Below are 13,428 nucleotides of genomic sequence, written 5' to 3'. Positions count from 1 at the left end.
TAAAATTTGCTTTGCATAAAATTAAACGATATACAGAACAATGACAAATTTATAGATACAAAAAATTTACACAAACCTGTATTTAACTGAAGACTCCTGAAGAGGTCACAAAAAGCCTGTAGTAAATAACTCAACCCCTGGGTTGAAATATCTGATCCCAGGATCTAGGCAACACAAAAACTACCCAAACACTGGGTTGTTACGTCTGACCCAGGATCTGGGTAACTCAAAAACTACCCAAACACTGGGTTGTTACGTCTGACCCAGGATCTGGGTAACACAAAAACTACCCAAACACTGGGTTGTTACGTCTGACCCAGGATCTGGGTAACACAAAAACTACCCAAACACTGGGTTGTTACGTCTGACCCAGGATCTGGGTAACTCAAAAACTACCCAAACACTGGGTTGTTACGTCTGACCCAGGATCTGGGTAACACAAAAACTACCCAAACACTGGGTTGTTACGTCTGACCCAGGATCTGGGTAACACAAAAACTTCCCAAACAGTGGGTTGTTACATCTGACCCAGGATCTGGGTAACACAAAAACTACCCAAATACTGGGTTGTTACGTCTGACCCAGGATCTGGATAACACAAAAACTTCCCAAACACTGGGTTGTTACATCTGACCCAGGATCTGGGTAACACAAAAACTACCCAAACACTGGGTTGTTACGTCTGACCCAGCATCCGGGTAACAGAAAATATTCCCAAACACTGGGTTGTTACGTCTGACCCAGGATCTGGGTAACACAATAACTACCCAAACACTGGGTTGTTATATCTGACCCAGCATCCAGGTAACATGAAAACTACCCAAACACTGGGTTGTTATATCTGACCCAGCATCCAGGTAACACAAAACTACCCAAACACTGGGTTGTTACGTCTGAGGATCTGGGCAACACAAAAACTACCCAAACACTGGGTTGTTACGTCTGAGGATCTGGGCAACACAAAAATTACCCAAACACTGGGTTGTTACGTCTGACCCAGGATCTGGGCAACACAAAAACTACCCAAACACTGGGTTGTAACATCTGACCCAGGATCTGGGTAACATAGAAAACGCCTCCCTGCGCCCCCATCATTCCTCTCCAGGCCACATCACATTCCATGACAGTGGCCCACCAAGCAGCTCTTCCAGCCTCAGCCAGTAAGCAAATAGTTGGAGAGATAAAGCGGGACAGTTGCGGGTCAGCGGATCAACCGTATTGCTAAGATGATTGTTCTGCCAGCCTTCTGTTGGAGCTGATGTGGCTGGAGCATGAGGGCTGGGCGAAAGCCGCTTTGCTAGAGGCGGCTCTGGCTCCAAAAACCTCTATTGTCTCTGGGCTCGGCCCCCACTAGCCCTGCGCCTGCCTGGGTGGAGGGAAGCCTGATGGCTGATGGAGAAGCCAGCCAAACCGACAACCTGCCCACGTCTACGATTGTTCAGGCCTGGTCTTTGGCACAGACGCCTCCACCGCAACATTTCTACACAACAGCAAGGAATTCTCTATGCTAAAGAGGACGTGTTTTCGGGGCATCTCTCCTGGCTCATTCTAATACGCTTGTCAAGGGGATTCGCGGGTGTAGGTGCCAAACTGTTTCTGTTGATGTTTGGTCTGCTAATAAACACTTTAATGTCTTTTTCTTTCCTTGCTTTCCTTTGTACATTTAAGCATTTAGCAGACGCTTGGTTCTAAAGTGACTTAGTGCATGCAAGGTCTATGTTTTATCTGTGCATGCCTCTTGATGTTTCTAGCACCGTCCTCTACCACAGGGGTTTACACACTTGGGCACAGAGTAATCATTGCCATGCAAACAATAAGAATGAGAGAGATTCAAATTATGAGCATTATATTATATAATTGCTGAAGTCCCTGCAACTGCATGCAGCAATCTTTCCTCATATTCTTGCAGCCTTGGTTTCTTGCACAGTGCACATGACAGTGATGTAGTTTGTTCTGCTTATGTAAATGAGAAGATGTTATGAGAAGGTTAGAAGGTGTCACTCAAAATCCCATAATAAGGGTTGATATGCTCTCTACAACATCAACTCAGTCTAAATCTGAAACAACCAACACCACTAAACGTTTGGGGGAATATGGTGCAAAGATTAACAAGGAAAGTTTAAAAAGGCATTTTAGTCCAAATTGTGGTGTATATATATATATATATATATATATATATATATATATATATATATATATATATATATATATATATATTATTATTATTATTATATATATGTTTTTTTTTTTTTAATTAATTCATTTATTCATTTATTTATTAATAAAATCGTGACAATTTAAAACGATTACTGACCCTTGCTCTACCAGTTGGACAGGAACGAGCTATGGCTATTGTTTTGTTATTTTTGCTAAGTAAATTTTTTTTTTTTTTTTTTTTTTTGGATAAGGATAACTTGCAAAGCATTCAAATGCTGCTAAACTTTTATCAACATACATTTACATTTATGCATTTGGCAGACACTTTTATCCAAAGTGAGTTACATTGCATTTCAAGGTACACATTTACATTCTTATCAGTTCTTGTTTTCCCTGGGAATAGAACCCATGACCTTGGAGTTGCAAGCGCCAATGCTCTACTGTTTGAGCTACAGGAAAGCACGAAATTGTCAAATATTATCCTTATACACTTTCAGGAAAAAATGTGCAAAAATGGTACCTTTAGGGATACAAAAGCTTTCACTGGGGCAGAACCCTTAAAGAGACAATTTTGTACCTTATCTACCCCTAAAAGGTACATATTGGTACCTTAGGGTTGTAATATGTACCCTTAATGTACTACTATTAACCTTTTAGCGGTAAAAGGGCACACAATTGTCCCGTTAAGGGTTCTGCCCCAGTGACAAGCTGCTGTACTTCTACATTTTATCTGAGAGTGTTTTTTGATCACAGCATGTTCAGTGTCTTCTAAACTACATGCATGATGTTTACTAACCACATAACATGTATTACATTATAACTGTGTATTACTGCCATATAGACATTACTTTGAAACACTCATCTATGGCTGATAACAGAAGATTGTAACATTGAAACATGCATATTCTTTGAAACAATATGTATTGTGAAAAGTGCTATACAAATCAACTTTTTTTGTAGCCGATCCGCTAGTTACGAATGTTTCCTTGACAAAAGCGTTCTGAGCGAGGCGAAGACCTCCGGCTGTGCGTTAAATATCCCGGAAGCGCAGGGTTCTCCGTGACCCCGGCGCGCTCTATTGTTCCGTCAGCGTTATTCCACAGACCCCGTGCTTAGATAAATCCATCCCTCCCCCTTTGTCAGGAAAACGATATGATTCCCGGCCCAGGGTAGTTAACCCTTTCAAACAGCCCGAGTCTGAACACACCCCCGTCACCTCCCCCTCGTTCCAGCTCTGGTGGCAGCACAAAGGGGTTTTGATTGGCCAAATATTAGCTCGGAGAAGCCTCATTTAGGGCTCTCTTCCCTCATCTGCTCCTGCTCTCCCTGGTAATTATCCCAGTCGTGGCAGTCACCTCATGCAAGCTCCAGCCTGAGAGAGACACTTGACACGGCAGACATCAGAGGGATTTGGAGGAGCCTCTCACAGCGGCCCAACAGTTCTTAATTAACCACTTAGGTATCCGTGCGCTCGCTGCCTTCCAAACGCTCGCTTCGAGGGAGGGGGTTCTTCAGCGCCGATCTAAACACCAGGGGAAGCGCACTATCAAAAGATCTTGTAAATGAAGGCTTGTGTAAATTATTTTTAATGATTCCCTCCTGGCACGTCATTATGTGTGTAGACGGCGTGCGCGTGAGCTTCAGAGACGGCTCATCCTTGGCGAGGTCAGCCGCACAACCACTGTAACTAGCTGCCGCCTGTAAACGGCTTATTAATTAGTACTGTGGTTTTACATAGCTGTGAGCTCTGATGTATGGAGATGGAATTGTAATTGTGTGGGATCGGAAACGATAACCCATCTCAGGGCTACTTATGCAAATTGGCATATTAGAAAATCATTACCTATCCAAACACCGCAGCACAATGTGCATTACAATGATGGATTTTATGATAATTGCGGTTTAATTTCTTCTGTCTGGATTTTTGGAAAATAATTTGGCCGTTTTGAGTGCGATTAATTCTGTATTAGTCAGAGCTCAGCAGAGGGTCTGTAATTAATTCGTGCTGAACTCAGACCGCCGAGGTTATGATCGTTTTAGGAAACGGGAGATGGACTTGTTGCGCTCGGCCGTAGAGTCCCATTCAGAATGGACAATGAGGCGTACGATGGTTTTCCTGCAGCGTGAGCCGTGCACAGGTTCTGCTGATTGTGTGAAATAGCCTGCGGTGAAATGATCACGAGCAGCTATGAGTTATGATAGCACATGCAGCACTGTGGTCAAATACAGCTGCTTTAGAATTCATTTGTGCTTAAAAATTATTCATGCAATGGTTCTGGGGGACACGAGGTCAAATATAGATGAGGACGCGTCAGATTCCCTTTTTCCTTTCCAAATCGGATACGTGAACCTGGCTTATGTAAAAAGAAATAAAACTCTTAACTACATGTCATGTCATTTTAATGTAGGGAAGAAATACAAAACAAATATGTAAGATTAAAGCACCCTGTCAATTTTTTTAAAAATATTTTTTTTTACTAGACCAGGGTTTGTGAACTCCTGATGGGGATTCGTGAAAAGCTAACAATTAATTAAATCATCACATGCAAAAAATGAAAACAAATCATTTTAAAATGAACATAATCAAAATAAAACACTTGTTTTATTTGTTTACCTGCATGTCATGTGACCATTAACTGACATCTTAGAGCCGTGAACATGAGAATGCGTTCTTTAATTACTGAAATATTAACTTTTATCAAGGTAAATCATTTAGGTCAAAGGAGTTTGACTGCAAAAAAGGGAATCCCTGAACTAAACTTTTGGATAATACAGCATAAAAAAATAATACCAATTAAAAAAAAAACACCCATTAATTACGCAGCTGCTTGTTAATGTATGCGTTGTGTTACGTTCTTTGTGGAACAAAATAAGACATTTGTGTATCTTCATGTAGAATTGGAAGATGGCATGTCTGTCAAAACTAAAACATATAAATGTAATAATAATAAAAACACAATGATGCCATCACAAAAGTATGGCAGCACTGTGTAAATAGTTGTTAGATGCTATTTATGCTGACCCCCGGTTTCACATAGGCCTTAAGTCCAGTCCCAGAATAAAATGCATGTTTGACTGTTTTAACTTGCAACTTGCACTGACATATCTTAAATTATGTCACTGCCATTGTTTTGTCTCAAGATGCTTTTTTAATTTTTTTTATTTCAAGGCATGTTTATAAAAGCTATTTCAATGTCCTTATTGAACTAAGGCCTAATCCTGGCTTTATCTAAGCCCTGTCTGTGAAACCTAGAGTGACAGAGTGGCAGATACTATTGCACCTCAGTGTATTGTAGTATAGCCTTCTATAAAACAGTGTGCAATATTACAACATATTCAGTGTATATGATTATTAAAATCATAAATGAATGCTGTCGTATTGGGACATTGCCTCCCCTGCACCTACCCCTAACCAATAGGCAATTTATTTCCACTTTTCGATTATTTTCTTAATTTTTATTTAAAATAAACAATGGGAAACGGGAGAAGAATGAGTTAATAATAATGCAAATAAAATCAAATATGCCACAGGTTTGACCCCATGATGTCTCAAGACACAGTAAGCAATGAGATTTGATCCAACCTGTGTCATATTTGATAAAAATGATTACATAAATTCTAGTGGAAATTGTGTTCTGCACAAGTCGTATGAATAATTATATAATTCTAATGTTTTTTTGTCCCTTTTGAAACTTTACAGTTACAATTCAGGTGCTGGATCAGTCTATCCCTAAATATTAACAAACTACATCAATTAATTTTTAGATTGTGATGTGTATATTTGATTTTAAATATCTGTTGATTTGTTACAAAGAGTAGATCACATCAAACCATTTGACAGATCAAGCGTTTCACTGTTAATTGCTATCAAAATGTGTCATTAACTTGGAAAAGTTTGTACTCTGTCTCAGCAACATTAATACAAATTTGTGTGAATGTAATTAGCTTCCAGCCCAGCGCTCAGACAAGTGCTTTGTAGTGCAAGTCTTCTGAGAATCATTACCAACTTTATATTCATGTGGAGAACAAATGGAACAGCTACCCGGCGTAACCTTGATGAATTCCACCCGAGGCTAGAAGAGGATCATGAAAAACTGTTGCGCTCGACAGGTTGAAAGACAAGACGTTCGGTCCCACACTTTTGAAATAGTGGCGTCCGAGATCAAAAGGGGTGCATCTTTTGTACAAACTGCGGACAGTCTAGCCATACTTCAGGGTGGGCATCCTCAAAAGAACGGAAATGAATGCTTGATACGCTAAAACAGAAGGAAGGCAGAACAGGGCTGTGTTTTTGTACATGCCAGTCAGTGTTCACCCGCTCCTCCAAAGTGCAAAAGGCACATTCACAAAACAATTGCGTAACTTTTGTGTGTGGGATTTCAGCACAAACCTACGTCTTATTCAGTAAATTCAGTTCAGTTAAATTTTATTTTTATATAGCACATTTCACAATACATAGTTTCAAAGTGGCTTTACGGAATAGCCTATGCATGTTTCAGGGCCCTATCATACACCCGGCGCCAGGCACGACGCAAGTGGATTTTTGCTAGTTTCAGCCCGACACAGTTATCATTTCCACGTCCTGCACCACGTTGTTTAAATAGCAAATGCATTTGCTCCCATTTGTGCGCCCATGGGTGTGCTGGTCTGAAGACAAGGTGTGTTCAGGCGCGATGTTGGCGCGTTGCTATTTTGAGGCAACTGAAATAGACTGAGACATTGACCAACTGAAACCTGGTCTAAAGTCAATGGCTCAATATTTATTTAGTTATTTAAAGAGCGCATTAGTAATGTGCGCCTATAGGCGGGTCTACAACGCATGTACACTCTGCTTATTACACACACAGGGCACACAGCACACAAAAATGCCAAAATTACACAAACTACAATACATTGTAAAAGATTATTATTGTGTACATATAGATATGGTGGAATCCGGCTTGTCCCGTAGATGGTCTGCTTGCATGCTTTAACCTCTCGCTCAGTTCAGTCTTTACGCTTGCAAATTCCGCCATGTATATAGCGAATCCGCCATGGCGCGAGCACAACTGTCTTTTAAAGGGGATGGGAGATGAGACTCTGATTGGTTTATTGCACGTTACTCCCAAAACACACCCATTACTCACTAAGAGAATAGGGACAACCCTTTTAGGCCGGGTGCACTGACAATGTTTCCCGTCTTTAAACTAGCAAAAGTGGATTCGGACAAACTCTAAGTGCACTTGCGCCGTGCGCTTAGATCGTTAAAATAGGGCCCTCAGTGCTACATTTTAGGATGTATTCTGTTATGAGTCAAAGATGAGTGTGTCAACATAATATCCATATGGCAGTGATATGATACATGTCATGTGGTTAATTAACATCATGTATTCAGTTAAGCAGACACAATGAACATGTTAGGCAGTGATTACAGCTTGTGCACGTAATTACCATATAACGATAATAATACAATGTAAGGATAATATTTGACAGTTTTGTATGTTGATCCAAAGTTGCCATTATCTGGATTTCTTTGCAACCAGTAGCAAAATCCAATTTTAGCTGCAATTGTCAAGTCAAGTCACCTTTATTTCTATAGTGCTTTTAAAATACAGATTGTTTCAAATCAGCTTTACAGTGATAACAGGAAAATAATGCAAGTTTGTTAGTGTCATAGTCCAGCTTAAGTTCAGTGATGGTTAATTTTTGTTGTAAAACAGTTATTTAGTTAATGTATATAGCCACTATGGAATAAACAGTGATGTCATCGTCCAGCTCAGTTCAGTTTTCATATAATGGTGTCAATGCAGGCAGATCAATAATATTGTTGAATATTAAATGTCCAAGCAAAAAAAAAAAAAAAAAAAAAAAAGACGACAGTAACAAGGAACCAAAACTCCTTCATCATGGTGACAGAATGGAGAAAAAAAAAACCTTGGGAGGAACCAGGCCCAGTTCTCCTCTGGTTAACGAACGAACAGTGTATGATTACTGAATAGCACTATTTACTATTTAAGTAATATACACATGCTTTCATTTCTGTATAAATTAAGATCATTATAAATTTAATCGGCGCTATTTGCCTGGCATAAGTAATACTGCACGTAAAAATAATAGTAATATATTTCAACACCGTCTGTTGGAAGCAGGAGCCAAATTAATTTAAAGTGCCCCATAATGCTTTTTCGAATATTAGCTGTTTGTAAATGTAAAAGCTCTGCAAAGTTTAAAAGCTCAAAGTGCATAGCACATAAAGAAAGGCACATCTTCAAAAAGAAAGAATCGATTCTGAACTGCCGAAAGGAGTCTTTAGCAATTCCAGTTTCACTTCCTGTTACATACCTACGTAACAATGCAACAAATTTGCATAATGCTTGCCTATGGTCTTCATTTGCTGCCTGCAAACAACTACTTTGACCCACCCTCCAACACTGTAGCTGTAGCTGAGACCTGGAAGAGTTCGGTTCGTGATGTCGACATGTCTAGAAGAGGAATTCCACTTTTGCATGCTCTCCCAAATGAGGAGGACTTGGGGTTCAAATTGATACAGAAAAAAAAAAAACAACATAATTATTAGAATCACTGTGTATCAATTGCTGAGGGAGCCTCTGGAGTGGAAATTTAAATATTGTAATAGGCTTTTCGTTTCCGATATGCACTGTAAGTGTTGGATCAATCACAACAGACTTGGCCTTCTGACCAATCAGAGCAGAGTAGGCTTGCGGAAAGGAGGGGTTTAGAGAGACTAAATCTTCGAACAACATTTTTTTCGACTATTTGAGAAATGAGGTGATGTATATTATGAGAAAATTACAGTTTTTTTTTTTTTACCTTGGATGCATAAACCAATTGTAGGAGACCTCCAAAACAAAATTAGGAACCTTTACAATAGCATAATAAATTGAATAAACTGAAAGAGACCAACCAGGAATTCTCCCTTCTGAATCCGGCAGATTGCACATGCAAATAAACACTGTGAGCCAGAAGTCAGAAATGTAATGCAATCAGCATCTGTTGATTTCCCTGTAATATGCACTGATAACACATGATCAATGTTTTATTTGCATTCTTGGACTGACCCTAATACATCATATCCCTGTCATAATTTTATGTGTTGTCTAAGCGTATTACAAGGCCTTGCCTAAGTTATTAAGCAGCTGCTCTTGTGCCCGGCTGAAGAGGTCATTGTGTGTTTTTTCTTGGACTTGCTCTGCCTCTCTGAAAATCACACTGTTGCACACTCATAGCCAAGCATAATACAAACCGTATGTCCCAAGAAGCTATCAGTTGCATTAAGCCTGTCTGACTGTTTTAACAGGCTTCGCCCCATGAAACAAACACACACACACTTACACCCTCATACATTACTCGCCTCCATAACACTTGGTGTTGTCATGCCCAGTGGATGAGACGTTTTATAGTTCTCAGCTATCAAACTGTTTCTGCTATATTTTATGCCCTGCATGACACATTACAGATTTCATCTGAAGCAAACAGTTGGCAAATATATGATGAATGTGTAGACAGCTGCTGGTCACAAATACCTGGGGATCAACAATAAACATGTTTATCTCGATTCCCGTTTTAATGCCTGTCAGGCTGCAGGGCTCTTCGTGCCAGAGTGGCGGGAACAAAAGAACGTCGCATATGATTCCGTGCGTTGCATTTAGTAAAATGATGCTACTTGCAATTATTCATATTAGAATGTCGTAATATTTCTGTTCGATTTTTGTCACTCGTTCCAAAACGAATGACGATGTTGTCAAAAGAGCTATGACTTAGCTTTGTCAAAACAAATGAAGTACTGTAGCGACCTTCCGAGGACAGTTACATGGAGATCATGCAGGAAGACTTCCACTTCCCCCTCCAAGCCCTGCGCTGATGGACACACACGCTGCAGTCTGTGTTTTTTCAAGGGAAGGTCTGTTTATTCTACAGGTAACGATCCAAATCCGACAGACATTCGCCCCTCAGGAGGTGAGGTGCTCACTCACTTTTGTCATTTCATCTCCTCTGTGAAATCCATTAGGTCAGACTCACAGCTTTCTTAGAGCGCATGTTCTGTATTCGTTTCAGATTTTGAGCGATGGCATTTCCCACCGGTTCTGAAAGGAAAACGTGGCCACGTAGAGATTTGCATGCTCTGTCTCTGTCAGGAAGTTTGATGAGACCCTTAAAGGCCCACTGAAGTGCCTTAGAACACGCAGCTTTGTATGATGTGGCGTTGATGTAATTTCCACTGAAACAGGAAGCTAAAGCGGGACATTTTGAACGGCTCCTCCCTCTTTTCAAATAGCCAATAGCGGTTAGTTTACCTCACAGACTGCAAGTCGTACTTGACAGCACCATGGAAGCGAATCCGAGCGCTGATGATACGTTAGATTCAATAGTAGAAGTGTGAATAAATTCTAGCCATTTCATTCTTAACCAACGTACAGTTGGAAAACGTATTAAAACTTGAGCGTTTGAGCAACCGAACACACATCTCTAACCCATATTGCTCTGTGACGTGTCAACGGTCGCTTTGGCCAGGTGGTATTTATAGCATGGGGGGCGGGACGCTTTAGATTCTAGAGAGTATTTGATTGGACAGAAGATATGATGAGAAGCTGAAGTGAAGTGGAAGTGAGAGACTAAGTTTTGAATGCTTATCTCCTAAATGTGAATTTTGTCATTGTTTTGGAACATACCAGCTTATTCATAACCTTAAAGGGATAGTTCACCCAAAAATGAAAATTAGCCCATGATTTACTCAACCTGAAGTCATCCTATGTGTATATGACATTCTTCTTTCAGACAAATACAATCGGAGAAAAAGTCCTTTATAATGGGAGTGAATGGGCACCATTTTTTGAAGTCCATTCAAGTGCATAATATCCATGATAAAAGTGTCCCAAACGGCTCCGAGGGGGTTAATAAAGCCCTTCTGAAGTGAAGCTGAAGTTAAATCTTTTCGGGCCTTTTTACATCGTCACTCTATGTTTTTTTTTACTGAACAGAGAGCTATCTGATCTGTTAAAACAGTTTCATTTACACTTGGCCACATAAATGTGTATCCGCAAAATGGATATAAATCCGATCTTCGAGTGCTTCATTTTATTTATCATCAGCTAATTTCAAGATTAAAGACCACAATAGGAGAAGGAGCTGTGATCAGCACTGGTAAGATAATTTATTCTCACTACTTTTAATGAAGATGATTGTGTTTTGAGAGTCTATGACTTAATTTACGCGAATTCGCACGTTTTGCTCGCTGAAGTGAAACTCTACTTGTATGAGGTGATGCGTGTTGCTGTAGCGCCGTCATATCTGGCTGTAACGCCATATAGCCTATAACAATCTCACGCGTTTATGTTTTTGACGTTTTGGGAGGAGTAAAATTGACACATGTGGTTTCAACAACCAGATGCATTTACACTTGTCCAGTTTCGTCTGGAATGCGTCTCAGACCACCTCCAAAAGTGGTTTGAATGATTTAAATGCATCTTGAAAGCGTTTCGGAGGGTATTTACACCTGGTCTTTTCACGACTGGATAGTTATCCGATCAGAGAAAATGCATGAAGTGACCAGGTGTAAATTGGCCCTTTCTTATTCTTTAACCATTTCTTGATAATAACAGTAGAGTCTGAACAAGCATGTCCACATCGATATGATCAGATGCTTTCTTAACTGCTGTTTTCTCATCGCAGTCATTTTTGTTGTGTGTTTATTTTGTTATTGAGAGGAAACCATGCAGCACATATTTACATATTCATCTAAACGCCACATTTAGCAGTGTGGACGGCGTTTGGTCATTTATTTCGAACTTCTTTCCCCCCCTAAGCGTAGAACGAAAAATAACTTTGCCTCGAGTGTGAATCAGGGCCTTCACTCACCCACTCGCTCACTAAATCATTTACTTACTTTGAATAGCAACAGAAAATGTTGCTGGATCTCACATTGGCCACAATGTATTATAGAAGGATTTTTTTTTTTTTTATCGTTTGTTTTTCAATATAAATGTTGCCTGTTTGCCACTCTTTTTTCTTTTTTTTTTCTTTTTTGATAGTGGAGAGAGGATCCTATGGAAGCTTGTTTCAGTCACAGAATAAAACATTTTAAAAGATAATTGCAAATTTTTATCTCACAATTGCGAGTTTCTCAGAATAGCGAGATATAAAGGTAGAATTGCGAGATATAAACTCGCAATTGCGTGTATACAACGCAAACTCACAATTGCGAGAATTAAACTCGGAATTCGGACTTCTCGTAATTCCGATATAACAGGCAATTGCAACGTTATATAACACAATTCTGACTTTATAACTTGCAGTTGCAACTTTATATCACGCAATTCTGACTTTATAACTCGCAGTTGTGACTTTATATCACGCAATTCAAAGAGATGAAAACTCGCAATTGTGAGAACAAAATCTGAATTGTGATAATTCCTTTTTATGTTTTCTGTGTCGGAAACAAGCTTCCATAGGATTCAGTTTTCACCACATATGTAAGCAAAGACTGTGGGGAGCAGTGGTTCTCAACCAGGGGCCCTTAGCCAACTTCCAAAATTATTATTTTAGTCATTCAATTGTATTTACAATGCTAAAAAAGTAATGAAAATCTTTTTTTTTTTTTTTTCTCAACAACTGTTTTATATAAAATAAAATAAACACACTTCTTGAAACATCTGGAATCACAGTCAAAATGAATTGGGTTAATCCATTCAATATATTGAGACTCAGTTTCGTGTGAAAATGAGCAGCTTTGTCATAATCACAGAGAAAATATTTTCATCTACATGGGGTGCCTTGGTGTTGCATAGGTCGAGAACCAGAGCAGTGCATGCTGACGTAACCCTCCACGACTTGTGATTAAATTTGCTTCCCTTTCTGTTCTTTTCAATCAGCCGTCTAAAACACGGACCCCGGGAAAACGTATCCGAACGGCACGGCCGGCCAGGTCTAGCAGCTGGTCATACTGGCACATGGCAGCTCTTCAGCGAGCCTTTGAGATAATAAGTTCTACATCTGCCAAAAGAAGGGCTCTGTCTGCCCAGCAAATTTACAACTCACTAGTGGGAAACAGAGACTCCCGCAGAATTTTTTATGCGAGCTCTTTGAATTTTATTAATGTAATGCAAACACAAGCCTTCCAACACATTAAATTGTTGATGTTATGCGAATACACTCTGGGACTGCAGATTCTCATTAACATTATTTGCATGTTAATCTGCATCTTTTTAATTAGTGATATTATTTATGCACATAATTTCTACAGCATGATGCCAGCTCATGGGCACATTAATTAAT

The sequence above is a fragment of the Rutilus rutilus genome (assembly GCF_951802725.1).
Source record: "Rutilus rutilus genome assembly, chromosome: 17".
NCBI lineage: Eukaryota > Metazoa > Chordata > Actinopteri > Cypriniformes > Leuciscidae > Rutilus > Rutilus rutilus.
Note: the sequence above shows the minus strand (reverse complement) of the source record.